Raw genomic sequence first — 25,067 nt, 5'->3', positions numbered from 1 at the left:
AATGATGTGAGCTACATGCACTGAAAACCCTGCTGCTTTTTTAAAAAACAACCCATAAATACTAGCTTACATACAACAGAGATCCTTCTAAATGAAAGGTTGAGCTTGCAAGAAATATAGGCAACATTCAAAAAAATAATTGCTGTAAATTTCCCAATCCCAAGGAAGGAAACAAATCCTTTGATTCAGGAACCTGAGGAGACCTAAGCAGTATACATAAAAATAAGCAACAGCTAGATGCATGGAAATGAAACTGCAAAACACCCCAACAAAGATCCTAAAAGTCAGCAGGGAGCAAAGTCAGGTTACATATGAAAGATCATTAGACATCAGTGGACTTCTCAACAGCAGCAATAAAAGTCAGATGGCAATAAAGTAATAAAAATAATAACCTTATATAAAGCATTATTATGTTCTAAGCATTTTACATTCCCTATCTCATTCCAACTTTACTGCAGCCCTATAAAGTAGGACCAATATTGTCCCCATGTCACTGAAGAGGAAGTTGAGCCCAGTCTCTGAGTCATGTGCCCAGGTCTTAGAGCTGGGATTGGCAAGGCCAGGATTGGATTCTAGGGATTCTGAGCACAGGGCCCATGCTTCTAACTCTATGCCACACAGGAATATTTTTAAATAGCTGAGAGAAAATAACCTTTAACCTAGTATTCTACACCGGGCTAGGAATCGTTGAAGAGACAGTGCAAACTAAAGACATTTTCAGACAAATAAAATGGAAAGTTGTAGCCCTTCACTAAAAAGGACGACTGAGAAACAAAACCGAACCTGGAGCATATAAAATAACAAAAGTACTGATGATGGGTTTTGGGCTCTAAAGGGAAGGTGAAATGCAGGAGGACAGCATGTGAGACACATGGGGAAGTGGCCTGGACCCCACATCTATCTTGTGGAGTCTATCTTGTGTATTGACTAACTCTGGACTCGCACCATGGATGCCTGCTCTAATTTTAAGGATAACCATCCAATGGATAGAGAGAGAAGATCATTTCCAAACTAATAGAGAGAAAAAAGGAAATAGGGAATCCTGATTTAGCAAATATTATTTTGATATTAAGTATTCAAAATCATATCGATCCTCTTCTCTTGGGTTTCTATTGTTGGCTATGAATTTAAACGTGACCTTCATGTTGAGAGGAAGGACACTAACCTTCGCTGAGTTCCTGCTGTACACCAGGTTTCTTGCTTACGTTGTCTGAGTTAATGTCTCCAGTAAACCTGTAAGGGAATAAATATTGCCTCCAATTTACAGATACAGAAACCAAAGTTCAGGGAGTTTATGTAACTTGCACAAGATCATACAGCTTTTATGAGGTAAGATAGAACTTCCAACATGACCATCTGACTCAGAGGCCAGGATATTTTCACTTCCCTGGGCTTTCCAAATGCCCAAAGAGCAAGGAGCTTTGGAAAGGGACTTTCAAACCCGTGTGTGCCCCCAGCCCTGTGCATATCCCAGAAAGAGAGTCTTGCTCCTACGTGTCCTCTGTTGTTCAAATACCTGTACAGGCTGTTGTGAAACAGAAGATATAAAAGCATTTAAAATTTGTGAGGCTTTCTCAACGGTGTTTATCTTCTCAGGCATCAGACAGATGTCATCCTGTGGGGGGACCCAGAATATCTTTTCTACCTAAAGAAAAAAGGAATGCGAGCCGTCCTCTTACTATATGTGTGGGAATCCCTGAACTTGACTTTTCACCCAGGATGCTCAGAGACCCCAGCGCACTGCTCTGTAAGGTGTGTGTCCCATACTCACCTTGGCCCTACCTTCAGGAGTGTGGACTCTGACTCTTCCTTCTTGTGAGAAAACCGAACTCTCTGCTCCTTTCGGTTTTAACTCTATATGCCATGGCTCATCTCAAGATTGTAGTTAGCAATGAAGGATTTAAGGAAATCCTTACCCCTGTTTAACACCTTCTGCTTTGAATCCCAGCCCATCCTATACTCATTCATTCTCTCACTTGCTCACTCATCTAGCACTTGCTGAGGGCCACTGTGTGCCAGGCCTCATTGCCACTGAACCTGCACACAGCCCTGAGGTCTGGGAATGTTTAAGCAGCTCGTCCAAGGTTATGGGATGGGTAGGCAATGGCCTTGCCTTTTGGTCCATTTTTTCTGTTCTCTCATTTTATCATTATATATTTCTATTTAATCTCCTTTCCCTTCCTGATTAATTTTTATGTAAATGGGTGCCTTTTCAATACTTCTTGTATTTTATCAAAGGGGTCGTATAATGGGCCTTTCTGTAATGCTTCTCTTTCTGTAGGCAAACTGTCCTTCTATGTTTCTGGCACTGCTGTGGATTAAGCCAGTCCAGGTGGAGGAAGGAGAGCTCAGGCTGGCTTCTGGCTCCAGCAGGCTCACAGCTGTAGGGATGTCTTCACAGGCAGAGGCTCAAGCCAGATCTAAAAGGATAAGTTGGCTTGGCCGCTAGGCAGCTTGAAGGCCTATGTCTAAGGGAAGCAGGTCTGGTGAAGGGAACTGAGTCAGAACAGAGCCTTCAGCCTTCAGACCGGAAGCTTGCCTAGGAAACAATGAGTTGCGAGTGGAAATGGGCTCCAGATGTCCAGATTTGCCAGCTCAGTCCTGTTTGATGCCTGTTGTCTTGGTGTCCTGCCAGATTGCACATTTCTGCTCTTTCATATGGAGTGGAATTTGAAAGATGCAAGCAATAAACTGTCCCTTTCTTCCTGAACTTTATTTTCTTTCTTTCTTTTTTTTTTTTGCAGGGCTGATTGTTTATTTCTATTAGAATATAAACAGTACAAAGCAAGCAATTAAATAATAAGGATCAAATGGTAAATTGAGACAAAATCACTCAAAGATTTGCCTGGAATGCCGCTAAGGAGTATGGACTATGTTTTTTTTTTTTTTAAATAATTTATTTTTTTATCATAGTAACATTGGTTTATAGCATTATACAAATTTCAGATATGCATCATTCTGTTTCAATTTCTGTGTAGATTACATCATGTTCACCCCACAAAGGTTAATTATCATCCATCACCACACACATCTGCCTAGTCACCCCGTCGCCCTCCTCCCTCCCCACTTCCCCTCTGGTAATATCCAAGTATCCACCAATCCAATCTCTGTCTCTGTGTGATGTTTGTTGTTGTTTTTATCTGCTACTTATGAGTGAAATCATATGGTATTTGACTTTCTCTCTCTGACTTACTTCGCTTAGCATAACATCCTCAAGGTCCATCCATGTTGTCACAAATGGCTCATTTCATTGTTTCTGTTGGCTGAGTGGTATTCCATTGTGTATATATACCACATCTTCTTTATCCATTCATCTTTTGATGGGCACATAGTTTGCATCTAAATCTTGGCTATTGTGAATAATGCTGCAATGAACATAGGGGTGCATGTATCTTTACACATTCATGTTTTCACATTCTTTGCATAAATACCCAGGAGTGGAGCAGCAGGCTCTTATGGTTGTTCTATTCCTAATTTTCTGAAGAGCCTCCATGCTGTGTTTCCTAGTGGCTGTGCCAGTCTTCACTCCCACCAGCAGTATGAGGGTTCTCTTTCCTCTACATCCTCTGCAACACTTATTTTTTCCTGTCTTGTTAATTATAGCCATTCTGATGTGAGGTGATATCTCATTGTAGTTTCCATTTGCATTTCCCTGATAGTCAATGATGTTGAACATCTTTTCATGTGGCTGATGGCCCTCAGTATATCTTCTTTGGAGAAATGTCTATTCAGATCTTTTGCCCAGTTTTTAACTGGGTTGTTAGCTTTTTTTGTTGTTGAGACATGTGAGTCGTTTTTATACTTTGGATATTAACCCCTTATCTGCTATGTGGTTTGCAGGTATCTTCTCCCAATTGTTATGTTGTCTTCTCATTTTGTTGATGGTTTCCTTTGCTGTGCAGAAGCTTTTTAGTTTGATGTAGTCCAATTTGTTTATTTTTTCTGTTGTTTCCCTTGCCTGGTCAGACATGGTACTTGAAAATATGCTGCTAAGACCGATGTTGAAGAGCATACTTCCTATGATTTCTTCAAGAAGTTTCGTGGCTCCAGGTCTTATATTCAAGTCTTTAATCCATTTGGAGTTAATTTTTTTGTATGGTGTAAGATAATTGTCTACTTTCCTTCTTTTGCATGTGGCTGTCCAGTTATCTCAACACCTTTTATTGAAGAGATTCTCCTTTCTCTGTCGTATGTTCTTGGCTCTCTTGTCAAAAATTAGCTGTCCATACATGTGTCAGTTTATTTCTTGGCTCTCAATTCTGTCCCATTGATCTATGTGTCTGTTTTTGTGCCAGTACTCATACCGACCCTGAGATCAGTATCCCTAAATTAAGCCCAGCATATATGGGGTTAAAACCAAAACACTCATTCCCACTTACTCTCTGTCTTCTTGGCTTCAGGTTCCACTATCCTCCATGGAGAGGGACATCACCAAGGACAAGCACCTGGATTCATTATCTCCTCCCCACAAAGGGATACAGGCTGATGGGAAAGCTGCTGACCAGCAAGGGCACAGGCTCCCTCCTCTCTGAAAGTAGCCTCAAGGCCAAGGACAGGCTGGTGGGAAAGCTCTGACCAGCAAGGCCATATGCTCCCCCTCCCCTACCTAAAATCCCAGATAAAAACCCTTCCTTTTAGCTTTTTGGGGAGTTTGGGATTTCAGCATTAGCTGCCCTCTCTCCTTGCCCAGCGCTGTGGAATAATAAAATTCCTACTTTCCTCCACTACACCTGGTGTCAGAGATTGGCTTGCTGTGCAATGAGTGAGTGAACTCACTTCAGGTCTGGTATCAGTACCATGCTGTTTTGGCTACTGTAGCTTTGTAGTACATTTCGAAATTCAGGAGTGTGATACCTCCAGCTTTGTTCTTTTTTTCTCACGATTCATTTGCTTATTTGGGGCATTTTGTTGTTCCACATAAACATCAGGACTCTTTGTTCTATTTCTGTGAAATGTGTTGTTAGAACTTTGATAGGGATTGCATTGAATCTGTAGATTGCTTTAGGAAGTATGGACATTTTACTATGTTAATTTTTCCAATCCAAGAGTATGGAATATCTTTCTGTTTGTTTCTGCCTTCTTCACTTTCTTTCAACAGTGCTTTATGGTTTTCAGTGTATAGATCTTTCCCCTCTTTGCTTACGTTTTTTCCGAGATATTTTATTGTTTTTGTTCCAATTTTAAGTGGGATTGTGTTCTTAATTTCTCTTTCTGCTACTTCATTGCCAGTGTATAGAAATGAAACTGATTTTTGTATGTTAATTTTGTATCTTGCAGCTTTACCATATTCATTTATTATTTCTAAAAGTTTTAGTTGGATTCTTTAGGGTTTTCTCTACATGAAATCATGTCATTTGCAAATAGTGACAGTTTCGCTTCTTTCTTTCCAATTTGACTGCCTTATATTTCTTTTTCTTGCCTGATTGCTCTGGCTAGAACTTCCAATACTATGTTAAGTAAGAGTGGTGACAGTGGGCATCCTTGTCTGGTTCCTGTTTTCAGAGGGATGGCTTTTAGTTTTTCTCCACTGAGAATGCTATTAGCTGTTGTTTTGTCATATATGGCCTTTATTATGTTGGGGTACTTTCCTTCTACACCCATTTTATTCAGAGTTTATACCATAAATGGATGCTGTATCTTGTCAAGTGCTTTCTCTGCATCTATTGAGATTGTCATGTGATTTTTACTCTTCATTTTGTTACTGTGATGTATAACACTGGTTGATTTGTGGATGTTGAAGTATCCCTGCATCCCTGGAATAAATCCCACTTGATCATTTTGTAAGATCCTTTTAATGTATTGTATTCAATTTGCTGTATCTTGTTGAGTATTTTTGCATCAATGTTCATCAGTGACATTGGCCTGTAATTTTCTTTTTTTTATATTGTTTCTGTCTGGTTTTGGTATCAGGATAATGTTGGCTTCATAAAAGGAGTTAGGAAGCCTCCCCTCCTCTTCAATTTTTTGGAAGATTTTGAGAAGGATAAGTGTTAAATCTTCTTTGAATGTTTGGTAGAATTCACCAGGGAAGCCATCTGGTCCTGAATTTTTATTTTTTGGGATGTTTTTGATTACTGTATTGATCTCCTTACTGGTGATTGGTATATTCCTATTCTCTATTTCTTCTTGATTCAGTTTTGGAAGGTCGTATGAGTCTAAGAATTTATCCATTTCTTCTAGGTTATCCAATATGTTGACATACAGCTTTTTGTAGTTTTCTTTTATAATCTTTTGATTTTTTAGGTGTCCGTTGTAATTTCTCATTCAGTTCTGATTTTATTTATTTGAGTCTTCTCTTTTTTTTTCTTGGTGAGTCTAGCTAAAAGTTTGTGAGTTTTGTTTATCTTTTCAAAGAACTTGCTCTTAGTTTAATTTATTTTTCTATTGTTTTTTTTGTTCTCTATTTCATTTATTTCTGCTCTGATTTTTATTATTTCCTTCAATCTGCTGATTTTGGTCTTTGTTCTTCATTTTCCAATTCCTATTTAGGTGCACTGTTAAACTGAGATTTTTCTTGTTTTTTGAGGAAGGCCTGTATTGCTATAAACTTCCCTCTTAGAACTGCATTTGCTGAATCCCATAAATGTTGGAATGTTATATTTTCATTTTCACTTTCCTCCAGGTATTTTAAAATTTCTTCATTGACCCAAAAATTGTTCAGTAGCATTTTGTTTAACCCCCACATATTTGTGGCTTTTCTTATTTTCTTCCTGTAGTTTATTTCTAGTTTCATACCATTGTGGTCAGAAACCATACTTAGTATTATTTCAGTCTTCTAAAATTTATTGAGACTTGATTTGTGGCCTAAGATGTGATTAATCCTGTAGAGTGTTCCAGGTGCATTTGAAAAGAATGTGTATTCTGTGGTTTGGATGGAATGTTCTATATAAATCAGCTAAGTCCAAATGGTCTTATGTGTCATTTAAGACCAATGTGTCCTTATTGACCTTCTGTTTGGATGATCTACCTATTGGTGTATGTGGAGTGTTAAAGTCCCCTACTAATATTGTGCTGCTGTCTATTTCTCATTTTATGTCTGCTAATAATTGCTATATATATTTAAGAGCTCTTATGTTAGGTGCATAGATATTTACAAGTATTATATCCTCTTATTGGATTGTTCCCTTTATCATTATGTAGTGCCTTTCTTTGTCTCTTGTTACAGTTTTTGTTTTAAAGCATATTTTGTCTGATATAAGTATTGCTATCCCCACTTTCTATTGCCATTTGCATGAACTATCTTTTTTCATCCCTTCACTTTCAGTTTAAAAGTGTCTTTAGGTCTGAAATGTGTCACTTGTATGCAACATATAGATGAATCTTGTTTTCTTATCCAATCAGCCACCCTATGCTTTTTGTTTGGAGAATTTAGTCCATTGACATTTAAAGTAGCTATTGATAAGTATGTACTTATTACCATTTGTTACTTTTTTCCTGTGTGCTTCAGTATTTGTTCTCTGTTCCTTTCTTCTTCTCTTGTAGTTTGATGGCTTCTTTAGTATTGTGCTTTGGTTCCTTTCTCTTAATTTTTTGTATATTTATTAAGGCTTCTGGTTTTTGATTACTGTGAGGTTCATATATTAAAAACTATGTATATAGCAATCTTATTAAGTTGCTGGTGTCTTTAGTGTGAGCCCTAGCTAAAAGCTCTACTCTTTTATTGCCCTCTTCCCATAGTTTATATTTTTGATATCATATCTAGCCTTTTTTTCATACATCTGTATCCTTATCTTCTTATATTGGAAATAGATAATTTTAGTACTTTTGTCTTTTGACCTTCACATTATATATATAGTTGGTTGATCTGCTATCTTTATTGTATATTTGCCTTTACCAGTGATTTTGCTGCTTTTGAAAAAATAATAATTTCTTTATTCCTATTTGTGGTCTTCACTTTCCCACTTAAATAAGTCCCTTTAGCACTTCTTATAGGGCTGGTTTCTTGGGGATAAACTCCTTTTGATTTTGCTCATCTGGGAAACTCTTTATCTCTCCTTCCATTCTGAATGATAACCTTGCTGGGTAGAGTATTCTTTGCTGTATGTTTTTTCCTTTCAGTGCTTTAAATATATCATGCCACTCCTTTCTACCCTATAAGATTTCTGCTGAGAAGTCAGCTGACAGTGTTATGGAGTTTCCTTTGTATGTCACTTGTTGCCATTCTCTTGTGGCTTTTAGGATACTCTCTTTATCTTTAATTGTGGGCATTTTAATTACAATGTGTCTTGGTGTGGGCCTCTTTGGGTTTACCTTGTTTGGTGCTCCCTGTGCTTCCAGTACCTGGATGTCCATTTGCTTCCTTAAGTTAGGAAATTTTTCATCTATTATTTCTTTAAAAAGATTATCTGATCCTTTGTCTGTCTCTGCTCCCTCTGGCACACATATAATACAAATGTTAGTGCACTTGGTGGTCTCCCAGAGGTCCCTAAGCCTGTCATCATTTTTAAAAATTCTTTTTATCTTTTATCTGTTCAGCTTGTGCGATTTCCTCTAGTCTTTCCTACAATTCATTGATCGGTTATTCTGTATCATGTACTCTGCTATGGAGTCCGTCTAGTAAATTTTTCATTTCCAATATTGTATTCTTCATTTATGATTGGTTCTTTTCTATATTTTCCATTTTTTTTGTTGATGTTCTCACTGAGTTCATCCATTCTCCCAAGATCAGTGAGCATCCTTATGAGTTTTTGTTTGAACTGTTTGTCAGGTACATTGTTTACATCTGTTTCATTTGGTTCTTTTTCTGGAGTTTTGTCCTGTTGCCTTGCTTGGAATGTATTGCTTTGCCTCCTTCTTTTGCCTCTTTCTCTGTGTTTATATCTATGTTTTAGGTGGGTCAGCTACATCTTCTGATCTTGGAGATGTTGTCTTATATAGGAGACAGCTTAGAAGGTCCTGCAGTGTGCTTTCCTGTCATCACCAGTTCCAGATGTTCCAGGAGTGACCCCCATGTGAGCAAAGTGTGTCCTTCTGTTGTAGTGGTGTTGCTCTTGCTGCATGTGCCCAGGGAGTCTAGGCTGTCCCCCTGACCAGCTGTTTGTAGTGCTCAGCTGTGTGTGGCTGCTATACACCCTTCAATCAGTTTACTGAGTTTGGGGAGCCCAAGCACAGTTGGCTGCAAGGACTAATCGCATATTCCTGTTGCAATTTTTCTGTTAAGTAAGTAGGCTCTCAGCATGGCCAGTTGTGAGTCTCAGGGGCTTACAATTGCTGTAGGCCTCCTGCCTGAAAGGCTATTGTCAGCTCTATCAAGACTGAAGCTTAGTGGGCCTGGCCTATGGACTGGAGTACCCAGTTATTTTAGGCATTGGAATTTGGGGAAGATATCCTATATTGATTTTTGAGAACCACAGCTCTTATTCTGCTGATAAGCCCTAAGGTCCACAGGTCCACATCCACTGGCATCACAGTCCTGGCCTGTGCACCCTACCTGACCCCCTGGAGTGGACTCTGTAGTCCCAATGCAGAGGCCCCCACACACTCCACAAATGCACCACACTCTCCACTGGCCCGTCCCACATACCAAGCCCCACAGAGGCAGACAAACTCATGTGAGTGCAGAGGATCCAGAGACCCAGTCAATGCAGGTGGAAAAGTTGCCTGAGGGCTTTCTGTGGAGTGGGCCCACTCCCTCAGGAGGGCTGCCTGCCCTGAGTGAGCTGAATTATATTTGCCCTCTAGCCAGGGAGGGGCAGACCCTGGGCTAACAGGCCAGGGGAGGAACTCCAATGACATCTGCCAGCCTCTGTGTCAGCACACTTGTACTAGGTCACAATAATGGCTGTTGCCAATGTCTCAGTCCCTAGAGAGGTCTCACCTCTCAACAAAATGCACCCACAACCTATCAGCTGAGTCTAATTTTTACCAAAGGACTGTGCAAATTTCTTTCTGGTGATTTTAGGTTGTTTCTGAAATGGGTGAATTTCTGCATGGGACCTTTAAGAGCTGGCTGTTTTCAACTTATATCCAATAGCTTTTCTAAGGGTACTCTTCACTGAAGTTAATAGCCAGCAAATCCAGACATTATGAGACTTGTCTCAGTGGTGCTGAGTCCAAAGGATGATTGCAATGGTACCACTCCCTTGCTCAGGTCCCCCACACCTCTAGGGGAGGGTGTGCACCATAGGATTGCTCCCAGCCAGCCTGCCATGAAGCTTCATGGCTCTCAAAGGTGGTTTTTCTCTCTCCAGACAGGAATTTCTGCCTCTTCCACCTCAATCAGGACTGTCCCTTGTTGTGGGAATTCTTTTTATGCACTTTTCAGTTCTCTATCAGTGGTAATTTTTCCAAAAATAGTTGTAACTTGGTTGTGTTTCTGGGAGGAAATGAGTTCAGTGTCCACTTATGCCACCATCTTGACACCCTCCCCACTTGTTTTGCTTTTTGTCTACTTTTACTTTGTTTATTTGGAGGATTTATTAGTAAGTGTTACAAATTAATAATTTGCATTGTTTCGAAGGATTAGCCTATTTATCATTATGAAGTATTTATTTTTCATTTTAGTACTGTTTCTGGTTTACTATGTCTGGTATTAGTATACTATACATCTTTCTATGTTTATTTTTGAAAAAGGTCTTTTCTTATCTTTGTACTTACAATTTTATTGTACTCTTCTATTTAAGAATTACTTGTAAGCAGTATACAAAGTTATTTTTTAAAATCCATTTTGACAATTTTTGTCTTTAAAGGATTTACTCTGTTTAGAATTGCTGTAAGTACTGATATCTTTATATATATTCAGACAAAAGCATATATAGCAATATTTTTAATAACCAAACGTGGAACAACCAAAATATCCATGAATTTATGGAAGGGTAAATAAAAATATGTTATGTCATTATCGTAGAATATTTCTCAGCAATACAAAGCTACAACAAGGAAGGAGGTCAAAAACATTGGCCTATCTGTAAGAAGCCAGTTACAAAAGACCATATATTGTATGATTCCATGTATATGAAATGTCCAGAAGGACTAATTTACAGAGACAGAAAGTTGATTTATGGTTACCTGGGCAGGGGGTATGGGAAGTAACTTCTAAGGAATGTCACATGTCTTTTTGTGGTGATGAAAATGTCTTAAATTAATAATATTGTAATGGTTTTATAGCTCTGTAAACATACTACATACATTTGGATTTTATGATTTTAATGGTGAATTTTATAGTATGTAAATTATATCTCATTGTGCAATCTATTAAAACAATAAAAATAAAATCAACTTTTGATATAAAGAGATTTACAGTTTCAGAGATGTTAGTTACTGAGTTGAAGGAATTTATGATTTTTTCTTCATCATTCTTTCCTTCTCAGGTCCTGTCATTTGTTAAAAATGTGTCTTTCTTAAAAATACCTATGCAGCTTTCCATTACTTTGGGAGAAAATTCTTGCACCAGTTGGTTAGCTATTAAATCTATGGAGTTAAGATACAACTTTGAAATAAATGTATGTCTGGGTGAAAATAAAGTAGATTTTCGAATGGTTAAATCATGCTAGTAATTTCATAATTAGCCTCTTAAACATGAGATGAAACTCATACTCATTACATGGAAAAGAATCTATCTGTAAATACTACTTATTAAAAAAATCGTGATACTTACGATGGGTCATTAATGACTGTCTTCAATGGGTTGAGCAAATCTGTTCTTGACATTGTACTGAAGTAACATCTTACAGCTGCTCCCTTGGTCTTCATGTGAGCAACACTATCAGGTTGATCTGCAAAGGAAGGATTGCCCACCACAGGGATCCCATGGCAAATCGCCTCATAGATGCCATTGACTCCACCATGAGTTATAAAGGCTTTGGTTTGTGGATGACCTAGGATTGGGTGAATTTTGGCAAACTCTTAAGTATAAGTCTTAGAATAAAATGAGAGTGGGACAATATAAGACACTGAAAGAGGCATCGTATTCTAAATAACAGATTATTATACACACGACACTACGTTAAAATGTCTTTCAGAGCTTAGAGGAAGAAACATCTAAATCTGCTGTCGAGATAAGTGAAGGCTATATAGAAGATTAGTGTACGACCTGAGACGTGAAAAATACATACAATATTACCAGGTGGATAAAATTGAAAGAGAACATGCTGAATAAAAAAAGAATGGGTTAGAAAAGAAACAAAGAGAGGGTATATTAGATATAATATATTAGATAGAGGGTATATTAGAGAGAATATATTAGAATATATTCTCTTAATGAAATAGTGAAGTGACTCAGTCTGAGAAGCATCGTGTCAATGCAGCAGGAAGTTGATGGTGGTGGTGCAGGAATCAGAAGAAGGAAAGGTTACACTTATCCTTTCTCCCTCTGAATGAGAAATAAATAGAAGACAGTCAATTTTTAGTAATAAGTTTTCAATATTTTTTTTCCTGGTGAACTATTATGATCTGGTTGGAGTTATTCGTATTCGAGTGTTCATTTTCCAGAATTTGACCAAGAAGGTCATTCCGGGGAATCCACTTACAGAGCGGAGTATTTGGCCCTAAGGTGTCTGGTTTCTTGCAGTTAAACCTGTTAGAGTAAAGAAAATGCCTGATTCCTTGAGTCAAACTTCTAAGACATAGCATGTTAGAATCTAAATAGATTAAGAGGACTCTAGTTAAACCTGATCATTATGGCAGATGAGGAAATGAGGAGAAGAAATGCTAAGTAATTACAACCAATAAACACTGATATAATAGGAATTTTCATCCTCCATGCACTTATTTTACATTCAATCACCTATCATTGCAATCATGATGTTTCTCACTTGGATTAGACAAATGAGATTTTCAATAACAAATTCAAGCACATAAAAGTTTTTTAGGCAGTCATTTTAATGTTAGTGCAAAATAACGGCAAATTATGAATAATCTGATAATTCATTTTAACTATTTACTATACTACCTCTCAGCTTCCAAATTTAATATTAGTCTATTTATTTCTTTTTATGTGTTGGGAGAAGTGACTTGCTCATATCCACATGTTCTATAAGTTATATCATTAGAGTTTTACATCTTTTGATTTGCCAAATGGGAAATGTATGCAATCATCTAATTGTGAGAACAAAATATTGCTGATTATTACCAATTTATTTTCAATAACAAATAATTTCTGCTTGGTTAGTACATTTATCTCCTTTTAAATTACTAATTATCAATATCACTACTTTCAAGAAAAATTTCACGTAGTTAATTTTTTACAAAAATCCGATTATTATGACTATTGCCAGGTTTCAGAATTCCTTAAATGTAGAATAGAGGAGCCTCTCAGTACTTCACAAATAATAGTATAGGTGTTGAAAAAATTTGAATATCGTGATGGTGGTAAATTTTATTCAGCTGACTGTTAACACTTTAAAGAGCTACTCCAAACTTGGACAGCATTGATTAATATGGTTTCTTATATCAAGCCATTTTCAAGCCAAGTACGAAAATTAGTTACAGATTTTGGAACTGCTAAGCAATCCTCATAAACTGGATTCTAAATTACCAGTGATTAACATCTATTTGCTAAGTGAGTATTAAAGCAATTTCAGTTCTCAGCAAATCATCATAGGTGATAAGCAGAAAGCTATACCATTTAGAAAAATGAAAAGTAGTTCACAAATACACAGAGACTCCAAGTATACTCTCTATATATGAAATGATTTACTACCATATTTTACTGACAAGAGAACATCTCAAACTTTCCTTTTCTAGCAAGGCTTCTAATTAACTCTTTTTAAAATTCCCTTCTCCTTCTTCTATTGAGAGGAGTGATTATTCAGATGGATTAGGAGCAGGGTCCTTGCAGAGCCATATTTTGTAAAACACAGGGTCAACTTAAGGGCTGACCCACCTCCACCCTTTCTTCTATATTTTCGTGTTTCCAACTTTAGCAGGGCCCAGTCCACCCGGGCAGCTTTTCACTTTCTTTTTTTTCTTGTTTTTCTTCTCTCTCTAAATGATCCTGTCTGGATAGGTAGCTATATGCTGCTTGGTAAGCCTTGGCCAACTTTTCTATGTATAGCTCCCTGAACAGCACATTGAATAGGCGTTTTCTGAAATTGAGGGGAAGTAAAAGCGTTCTGGATTACCTGGCAAGCCTAAACTGCAGGACGCCTTTCAGACGATTATCATTTCTTGCTCAATGTTACTGTTAAAATTTATCTCCTTTCTTTCTTTCTGCTCTTTTTTCTTGCTCTGGAATACCAGTCCTGAGCTAATATCTATGTCAGTCTTCAACTATTTTGTATGTTGGTCACCACCACATCAGGGCTAATGAGTGATGAGTAGTGTATGTCTGTACCCAGGATCCAAACCCATGGACCCAGGCCACTGAAGCTGATCACTCTTAACTTAACCACTATCCAGGGGCCAGCCCCTTTACTTTCTGAGAACATCTGTAGCATGTATAGTGCCCTCAGGAATCCTGCAAGGAAAAGGAGCAAAGGACAAAATTTGATGATATGGCATTATTATACCATTATAATATCATGATAATATTATTATATTATAATATCATTATTATATCATTATAATATCATCACAATGTCATTATAATATCAAAAGTTCATGCTGCATCTGTTAAATATATTTATATCTGATCCAAATGTCAGTGCCAAAATTATCTGTCAGCCAAAAACACTGTACTGTTGGCAACTGCCATGTATACTTTTGCTTTTAAACTCATTTTTGAGATAAATTGAATCTATGATAAAACATTGTAGTTTACCTCTCATGCAGGAAATTTCTGTAATCAGGTCCTTTTCAAAATTTAACAGATACATTAAATAGCTGTTCACGATAAAGGATTGCTCCAAACAACTAAGCAGAGAAAATCATCTATTATTAGGAATTACTAGAGTAGTGCCTTTTTAGTTTTAGTGGTGGTAATATATACATAACATAAAATTTACCATCTTAACCATTCCTAAATGTACACTTCAGTAGTACGTACATTCTCATTGCTATGTCACCAACCTCCAGAACTCTTCACCTTGCAAACTGAAACTATACCCATTTTACAATAATTGCCTGGCAACTGTCATTCTACTCTGTTTCTACGAATTTAACTCATCTAGGTAATTTATATAAGTGAATCATATGGTATTTGTCATTTCGTGAGTGCCTCATTTCACTTAGAATAATGTCCGAAAATTTCAGCCACGTTGTACCATGTGTTACGAGTTTCCTTCAATTTTAAGGCTGAGTTATAGTCCATTGTGTGTAAATAGAACATTTTGTTTATTAATTCATCTGTCGATTGACGCTTGTGCTGCTTCCACATTTTGGCTCTCTTGAAAAGTGTTGCTATGAAGATGAGTGTGCATCTATCTCAGTTTTATCCTAATGCCAATTGTGTTGGATAAATACCCAGAAGTGGAATTGATGGCCCTTATGGTAATTCTACTTTAATTTTTTAAGGAAACTCCATTCTATTTTCCTTAGTGACTGTTTATAATAGATCTAGTCCCTTAGTTACTTTGGAATGATTCAATTGATCTGAGATTAATTTCCTTTATTATGTATATTTTTGCAAATATGTGTGTGTGTGTGTCTGTGTGTGTAAGAAAGAAGTGAAATAGAGCCAGTATACAGTAGTGCAGAGGCAATGCTCTTAGACAATATTATACCTAGTGTCTTCATTTACACTGTCATTAATTACTAATACAGATTCTTGGAAGGAGGCCACACAGCAGGATCTTGACTCACCTTTGATTCTTTATTATTCTAGTTCTACCAAATCACTTGTGTTTATACCAGGCAGGTCTTCTGGAGAAGTACTTTAGCTTAGTCATTAGTGTTTTCTTTTGCTTACTATGAGCACTGTGAAAATTTTGTTATGATTGGGATGACTTTACATGTTTTTTTCTCAGCTCTATAATAATTTATATCTCACCTTAACTTAGCTTTGTGTGTATTTCCTGAGCTCCCCCTAAATCACTCTTTAAAGGCTGGAGAATTGCTGATGAGTAATCTCAGACTCATCAGAAAAGTGAGTCTGATAATACTGTTTGGACTTTCCATGAAATCGCCCTAAGATTCCTATTTATAATCCAGAAATATACATGTATATTACTTATTTGAGTGACCATATTTCTGTTTTTTTTAATGTATGATACCTTTTGCCTTGAAATCATATTGTGAAAAGGATATCCTAGTCGAATATGCTATGTGTAGCTGACAGTTATGGGCCCTCATCACCTCCTTGAGATCCTCAGGGAGCAGCTGGGAGAGATACAGCAGGCTTTCTGCAGCAGAGAGCAGATCACCCTCTTGTTTGGAATTGTTCTCAATTTATTCTGATTTGTATTCCCACTTTAAAATCAATTTGTTACTTTCAGTACTGGAATATTCCTTATGGCTCAGTATACTCTTATACCCAAAACACAAATGTAGAAGAGCCAAAAATTTCCTAGCTATCTTGTCACAGCTGCATACTCATCCATTTTTTTGTTCTGTCCTTCTGTTTTAAATTCATTATTAGATCTTTTCTCTCTGGCAATTAATGAGGTAACCTTTCCAATATAAAGAGTATACTTTCTGACTTGAATCATTGTTCTTCTATGATGCCCACTGGATGTTCTTTAGCACTGTGGGCTTTCCTTATTATAATACTTTTCACACAGTTTTTATTACATGCTTATATTCTGTTTCCAAGTAGAATGTTAAGTGTGTGTGCCGGAAAATTGTGTCTACACTGCTTCTCTGCATATCCAGCATATATCTCAGAACTATGCTAGCCACTTTAAGAATATTCTTTGAGGGTCAGCCCAGGTTGCCTAGTGGTTAAGTTCGGCGCACTCCACTTTGGCGGTCTGGGCTTGGCTCCTGGGCACGAACCTACACCACTCAACTGTCAGTGGCCATGGTGTGGTGGCAAATCACATGCAAAAAGAGGAAGATTGGCAGCAGATGTTAGCTCAGGGCAAATCTTTCTCAGTCAGAAAGAACCAAAAACAACAATAACTTTGAATGAGTGACTGATACTTTCTTATGTGTTGAATAACGAGGCCTTAACTTAACTGATCCTATTCCTAAAGGATTCCAGGGATAATACTTTATTCTTCAATGATAATAAAATTCAGAGTCTTGTAATGGTATTGAAAGATGTGAGTTTCCAATTTGTAGGTCCCTTTACGCAGCTTCCCATATCTCTCACCGTAATCAAACATTCTAAATAAAGAACACAGAATCATTTCTATTGCAAATGCAAAGTAAACCAACCACACAAACAGGAGTACATCACCTTATGCAGGGGTTTGGCAGGTTTGCAGTGATATCCTCCACTAAATTGTAAATGTGTTAAGAATGGGTGAGAAAATTCAAAATCCCAATAGTTTTGAACGAACCACATTTCGGCTTTCCTCATTAACTCATATAATTTAGTGCTTCTTCCTAAAGTGAAAAAAGAAAATAAAAGTAAGGAAATGAGAGTTTTGTTTTGTGACTATACCAGGTAATTTTCTGAAAACAGCTTGGAATAACAGACTCAAAGATATTTAAATGTGTCTGTGGTTTTATAATACTATTATGTGTGTGTATATATATATAATATACATATTTTATATATGTTGTTTATATATATGCTCCAATGCATAAGAGACTTTCATATCTAACATCACATCAGTGCATTCACAAACATAAACAGTTATGAAACCTAAGGCATCAAAGAATTAAACATGCAGTTGTTTAGCTGTATGGCTGCAAAAGTTTACTGATGCAAATATGAACAGAGATTTCAACTCTGAAGTAATTTACCCTACCATACCCATGGAAACATGGTTCCCTGAAGTGCTCCGTGTAGTCTCTACAGTTTAGCAAGCTATTCCCTTGATCCTGGATTTCCCAAGTAAACCAAGGTTTTGAAAGTATGGCCACTCCGGTATTTGTCTCACGTAAGTGGCTTAATAATACTTGCATATTAAATAAATGTCTTTGCAAAAACTAGCTGGAAAGTTTTCATAAAGTATGGAAATAGATGTGCTCACCCTTAATTGTGGCTCATTTTATCCTTAATGGAGACACGTTGTTTTTAAAAAATATGGACTAGTAACTTGTATGTCTAACTTGTGACAAAATTCTAGGCCTTTAAAGCAGATGTTTTGTAAGTACTTAGTGAAGGAATGTGTAATCATTAGAATCTCTAATCATAGGTTCACGTGTTTGAGATAGAGCCATTATATCTTTCATTTGTGAAGGACTCCTTCAGGTAATATGGCAGAAAAGTTTTTTTTTTTTTTTCAATGAATCCCAGCGAAATAAGGAGACCAATTTCTCATTGCTCCACACACTGTTGTGCTAGAAATATGTTACTCCTCAATCTATATGTCTATTTTGATCAAGATATTTAGTAAAATTTCCAATGACTTTTAGTGAAAATGAAAAAAAATATAGTAAAGTTGATGTGCAGGATGATTAGGCAGAGCACAGAGTATTTTTAGAGCAGTGAAATTACGCTTGTAATATTTTAATGGTGGACATGTGATGTTAAAATTTTGTCCAAACTCAAAGAACATACAACACCAAGGCAGAACCCTAATATAAAATATGGGTTTTAGATGATAATGGCGTGTCAATATCATTTGATCAACTGTAACAAATGTACTTCCCCTGTGGGGGATGTTGATAATAGGGGCGCAAGGCATGGACAGGAGCAAGACATATATGAAAAATCTCTACTCAATATTGCTCTGGACTGAAAATTCCTCTGTGAAATAAAGCCTCTTACAAGCAAACAAATACGCAAGGATTGATATGCAATCACTTAACGAACTCCTCAGTGCTTTAACTTTTAGTTTATGATTTCCTCGTGGGTCCTGTACTAGTAATGGACCGTGGGATTCCAACTGACCCTATAATTTAAGCATTTCCATAACATTTGTGAGTTTGAGAGATCATTTTGTATTTTTCTTTCAACATTTCACTTATTAAAGACAAATTCCTCTGACTTTATACAAACTCACTTTTCAAGGCACTAGGAAAATTAGGACTTCAAGCTACCACCTAAAAACATGGCTCGCCTAGTACTTCACTGTAAAACCGATCCCACACCTTCTCATTAAATGTTTTGGACCAAAAGTCAAAATAAAGCATATATATCATATTTTTTACCCTCTCCATGAATATTATTTGATCACTTACTTGTGACATAACAACAGGTGCATAAGACGGTGGGAATGGAAGTCCCCCACTATACTTTTCAACTTTATGGCCTAGAGAGAAGTGGACACTATACACTAAAGGTATTTTTAGTAGCTCAGCCATCAGATCACTACACAGTCCAATGGCATCTGCAAAAATGAGATCTAACTTTGATTCTTGTAGTGTTCTTAGAAGTTTCTTGTTCAAAACTGCATTGTCACAGAGCTTTTGAACACTATTAGAAAATTCCGAAAGGAATTCTTGCATTAGTGAAAAATGTGTCCAAAATGAATCTTTTGGCAGATGTGTCTATGTATCAACCAGTTTTTTTAGCAAAACCTCAAAATCATGTTTTGTTTAAGATGCGGAATAAATCTCAAATTTAAAGGCAGATAAGCTTTGTTTGGATCCACAAGAATCCAAGCTGAAGATGTCAGAACACTCGTTTCATGACCTCTCTGGACAAGTCCATCCAGGATTGTCTTCATATCGATCCAATGGCTGTATTCTGTGGGCCACACCAGCACCTTTCCAGCATTCCCAGGGCTAAAGCAACAACTCAGTTGTAACAGCAGAAGTGAAATCTATTTCAGAGACATCCTGGTGGAACAGAATGCTTCCTTTCAAATTGCTGATCCCTTGTACCATTGCTCAGACTTATCTTCAAGGAGAAATCAATGAGGAAGTTAAAATATAACTCCTACAGCTCAAAGTAAATAGATGATATGGACAGTCAGAAAATTTGGATAGCAAGTGGAAAAAGCAAAAGATGGATGACTTTGTATACATGTGTTTAATATCTGTTTGAAGATTAAAAGTGCTGTCATCTCCTAAGTGGTGATGCCCTTGTATGCGTAAGTCAACTGTATTTGAAAGACTGTTAAGAACAGTGGCAAGTGAGAAGGAACTGTGTCTGCAGTCTTCTTAAACCTTAAAGTATTCCATTCAATAGTTCATAGTGTATTCACAGAATAGTGAAATGACCACAGCAATCAATTGAAGATCATTTTCATCATCTATAAATAAACATTTACCCTTTAGACAGAACTCCCTAATCTCTGCCTCCTCCAAGCCTCATTCAACCATTCGTCTAGTGGCTGTCTTTAGATTTGCCTATTCTGAACATTTGCCAGTTAATGGAATCATACAATATGTGGTCTTTTGTGACTGGCTGCTTCATTTGGCATAATGTTTTAAAGGTTCATCCATGTTGTAACATGTCAGGGCTCCATTCCTTTTTATTGGCAAATAATATTCTGTAGTATGGCTATCCCATATATTGTTTGCTTATTTGTAAGTTGATCAACATTTTTTATTCACATTTTCTGGCTGTGATGAATAATATTATTTATCAACATTCATGTGAAAGTTTTCAATGGACATGTTTTCCTTTCTCTTGCTTATATACCTAGAATGAGAATTGCTGCATCATATTGTAGCTCTGTGCTTCACCTTTGAGGGTATGGCATACCATTTTCCAAATTGACTGCACCATTTTGTATTTAAACTAGCAACATATGATGGTTCGAATTTCTCCATATCCTTGCCAACACTTGTTATTTTGTCTAATTATATGTACACTAGTTGGAGTGAAGTCATATCTCATTGTGGTTTGAGTCACATCTCTGATCATATTATGTAAAACACGATTGCATAGGCTTGTTCAAAGTTTGTATATCTTTCTTGGAGTAATATCTATTCAGAACCTTTATTAATTTTTTAATTGGATCATTTGTCCTCTTATTATTCAACGATAAGAGCCTTTGAAAATATATTTTGGATATACGTCCCTTATGGGATATATGATTTGTAAATATATCTTCAATTATGTGGCTTGTCTTTTCCCTTTCTTGACGATGTCCTTTATAGAACAAAGGTTTTAAGTTTTGTTGAAGCCCGTTTTCTCTATTTGTAATTTGCTTGTTGTGCTTTTCATGTCATATGAGAAATAATTGCCAAATTCAATATCAGAATGTTTACCTATGTTTTTCCTTAAGAGTCTTATAGTTTTATTTTTACTTTTAGAATTTTGATCCATTTTGAATCATTCTTGTATGTGGTTTGAGGTAGACGGTCCAACTTCATTCTTTTACTTGTGGATAATCGGTTTGTCTCAAAGAATTTCTTTAGAAGAGTGCTCATTCCTTTGTCAAAAATCAACTGACCATCAATGTGTGAGTATATTTCTGGATTCTAATGTTTATTTTATCGATTTATTTGCTTTTGTGTACGCCTGTATTACACTCTCTTGAGTAGTGTAGTTTGTAGTTGGCTTTGAATTCAATTAGTATAATTCCTCCAACTTTGGTTTTTCCTTCAAGATTTTTTGATGCATTTTAGGTCCCTTGAATATCTAATATGAATTTTAGGAATAGTTTGTCAATTCATGCAAAGAAGTCAGCTGGGATTTTGATAGAGATTGTGTTGAATTTGTATATCCATTTGTGGAGAATTGCCATTACAGAAATACTATGTGTTTTGATCCTAGAATATGAGATGCCTCTCCTTTTATTTAGATCTTTTAAAATACATTTCCACAATGTTCGTGGTTTCCACAGGAAAACTTTTGCAATTTTCTTGTTAAATTTCTTCTTAAGTATGTTTTTTTTTCATTGCTATTGTACAGTCATGAGCTGCATATCGATGTTTCAGTCAATGACGGACTGCCTATACGATGGTGATCCCATAAGATTTTACCATATAGCCTAAGTGTCTGGTTGACTATACCATCTAGGTTTGTGTAAGTACACTCTACGATGTTCTTACAATGTCAAAATTGCATAGGGATGCAATTCTCAGAATGTATACCTTTTATTAAGGGAGTATGACTGTAGTAAAATTGTTTTCTTAATTTCATTTTGGATTTTTCATCGCAATTGTATATTGTATATTTTCTAGTGAAGTCCCAAACATTTTCTGCACATAAAATCATTTCATCTGCCAATAGTGGTAGTTTCACATCTTCCTTTCAAATGTGTATTTCATTTTATGTTCTTGTCATATGTCTTGACTTGAACCTCCAATAAAATGTTGAATAGAAATAACAGTGGACCTCCTTATCTTATTCCTTATCTTAGCAAAGAAAAACATTTCGTGTTTCACCATTCAAGTATGATGTCAGTTGTGGATTTTTTGTAGATACCTTTTACCTATTTGAGGCAGTTTCCCTCTAGTCTTAGTTTACTAATTTCGTTATGAAAGCTATTGGATTTTGTTGAATGATTTTTCTTCATTGATTGAGATGATAATGCAGTTCTTCTCCTTCATTTTATTGATATTGGTGGATTATATTAATGATTTTTCAGTTGTTCTAGTAACTTTTGCATCCTGGGATAAATTCCAATTTTTCTTCATGTAGAAGCACTTTTGTATATTTCTGATTTTTGTTTTCTCTCATATTGTCTAGGACATCTGTGTCTAAATTCATAGGAGATATTGGTCTGGGGTGAAGAATTGATATTAATTCTTGGTCAAATTCATCAGTGAAGCCATCTTGGCCTGAGCTTTTCTTTGTAGGTAGTTTTTGATTACTAATTCAATCTTTCATTTGTTATTGTTCTATTCAGATTTTCCCTTTCTTGTTGAGTTTATTTAATAGTTGATCTTGTCTGTACCCACTAGTACTGGAGTTTCTTTTCTTTTAATTTAAATTTAATTGATATACAATATCATATTATGTTCATGTGTACCTCATAGTGATTTGATATTTATGTATATTATGAAATGATCATCATGATAAGTCTATTTACCATCTCTCATCATACAAAGTTAATACAATATTACTGATTATATTCCCTATCTGCTCATTACACCCTCATGACATTTTATTATTGTCTTATTATACTTATAATGCTTAAATTTATGATAGAAGTTTATACCTCTTAACCTACTTCACCTATTTTGCCTGCCCGTCAATCCCCTCCCCTCTGGCAACCACCAGCTGTTATCTGTATCCAGGAGTATGTTTCTATTTTGTTTTGTTTGCTCATTTGTTTTGTGTTTTAGATTCTGCATATTATTGAAGTCATATAGTAATTGTCTTTCTCTGTCTGACTTATTTCATTTAGAATAATACACTTTCCCATCCATGTTGTTGCAAATGGCAAAATGTTATTCATTTCTATTCCTGAATAATAGTCATTGCATATATAAATATATATGTACATATATATATATATATATATATCTCACATCTTTATCCATTCATCTATAAACAGACACTTTGGTTGCTCCATATTTTGGCTATTGTAAATAATGCTGCAGTGAACAAAGGAGTGAATATATCTTTTCAAGTTGATGTTTTCATTTGTTTCGGATGAAAACTTATAAGTAGAATTTCTGGATCATATGGTACTTCTATTTTTAATCTTTTGAGGAACCTTCATACTGTTTTCCATAGTGCCTGCACAAATTTACATTCCCACGAACAATGTACGAGGGTTCCCTGTTTTCCACAGCTTTGCTAATACTTGTTACTTTTTGTCTTTTTGATAATAGCCATTCTTATTGGTGTCAGGTGATGTTTCCTTGTGGTTTTGATCTGATTTGCCTGATGATTAGTGATGTTGAGCATCTTTTCAAGTACCTGTTGGCTGTCTGTATGTTTTTTTGGAAAAATATCTATTTAGGTCCTTTGCCAATTTTTCACTTGAAGTTTTTTTTATGTTAAGTTGTATAAGTACTTTATATATTTTGAATATTAATCCCATATCAAATATATGATTTGCAAATATCTTCTCCTATTCAGTAGGTTGCATTTTTGTTTTGTTGTTGGTTTCCTTAAGTTTAAAAAGCTTTTTAGTTTGATGTAGTTCCATTCATTTATTTTTTTCTTTTATTGCTGTTGCCTAAGAAGACAGGTCCAAAAAATTATTACTAATCTGATGTCAAAGAATGCACTGCCTATGTATTCTTCTAGGAGCTTTTTGGTTTTAGGCTTTACATTCAATTCTTTAATCCATTTTGAATTTATTTTTGTATATGGTGTAGGATAGTAGTCCAGGTTCATTCTTTTGCATCTAGCTGTCCAGTTTTCCTAACACCCTTTGTTAAAACAACTGTCTTTTCTTCAGTTTATTCTTGCCTCCTTTGTGATAGATTAAATGACCACATATGCATGAGCTCATTTTCAGGCTCTCTATTTTCTTCCATTGATCTGTGTCTGCTTTTGTGCCAGTACCATAATTTTGATTCCTATAGCTTTGCAATATAGTTTGAATCTGGCAGTGTGCTACCTCGAGCTTTATTCCTCTTTCTCAAGATTACTTTGGCTATTCCGGGTCATTTGTAATTCCATACAAATTTTAGGATTCTTTGCTGTATTTCTGTGAAGAATGCCATTGGCATTTTGATAGGGATTGCATTGAATCTGTAGATTGCTTTGGGTAGTAATGGCATTTTAATAGTATTAATTCTTCCAATCCATGAGCACCGTATGTCTTTCCATTTATTTGTATCATCTTGTATTAGTTTTATTAATGGCTTATAATTCTTGGTTAAATTTATTCCTAGGTATTTTATTTCTTTAAAAATTATTTTATTAAGGTCATATTGACTTCAAACTTTGTATAAATTTCAGATGTAGGTTATCATACTTGAGTTTCTGTATAGAATGCATCATGTTCAGTATCTATAATCCAGTATTTATCCACCACCATACATATGTGCCCTTTACCACTTTCACCCTCCCCCATCATTTCCCCTCTGGTACCCACTGCCTTTTCTTATCTGTGTGTTTATCTTCCACATATGAATGAAATCATGCAATATTTGTCTTTCTCTCTCTCACTTATTTTACTTAGTATAATACCCTCATGGTCCATCCATGTTGTTGCAAATGGCATGATTTTGTCTTTTTTATGGTTGAGGAGTATTCAATTGTATGGAGATATATACATGCATATGTATGTATATATCTTACATATTCTTTATCCATTCATTCATGATGGGCACTTGGG

The 25,067-nt window shown here is 36.0% G+C and overlaps 1 pseudogene; it reads right to left on the bottom strand.

Moving 5' to 3' along the window:
- Positions 1-1,160: 1,160 nt before the first annotated feature.
- On the bottom strand, positions 1,161-19,709 carry LOC103557642 (UDP-glucuronosyltransferase 2B31-like; annotated as a pseudogene).
- Positions 19,710-25,067: the final 5,358 nt, after the last annotated feature.

Source organism: Equus przewalskii, chromosome 3, assembly GCF_037783145.1.
Source record: "Equus przewalskii isolate Varuska chromosome 3, EquPr2, whole genome shotgun sequence".
Taxonomy (NCBI): domain Eukaryota; kingdom Metazoa; phylum Chordata; class Mammalia; order Perissodactyla; family Equidae; genus Equus; species Equus przewalskii.
This window is presented reverse-complemented; position numbering and strand designations above follow the sequence as displayed.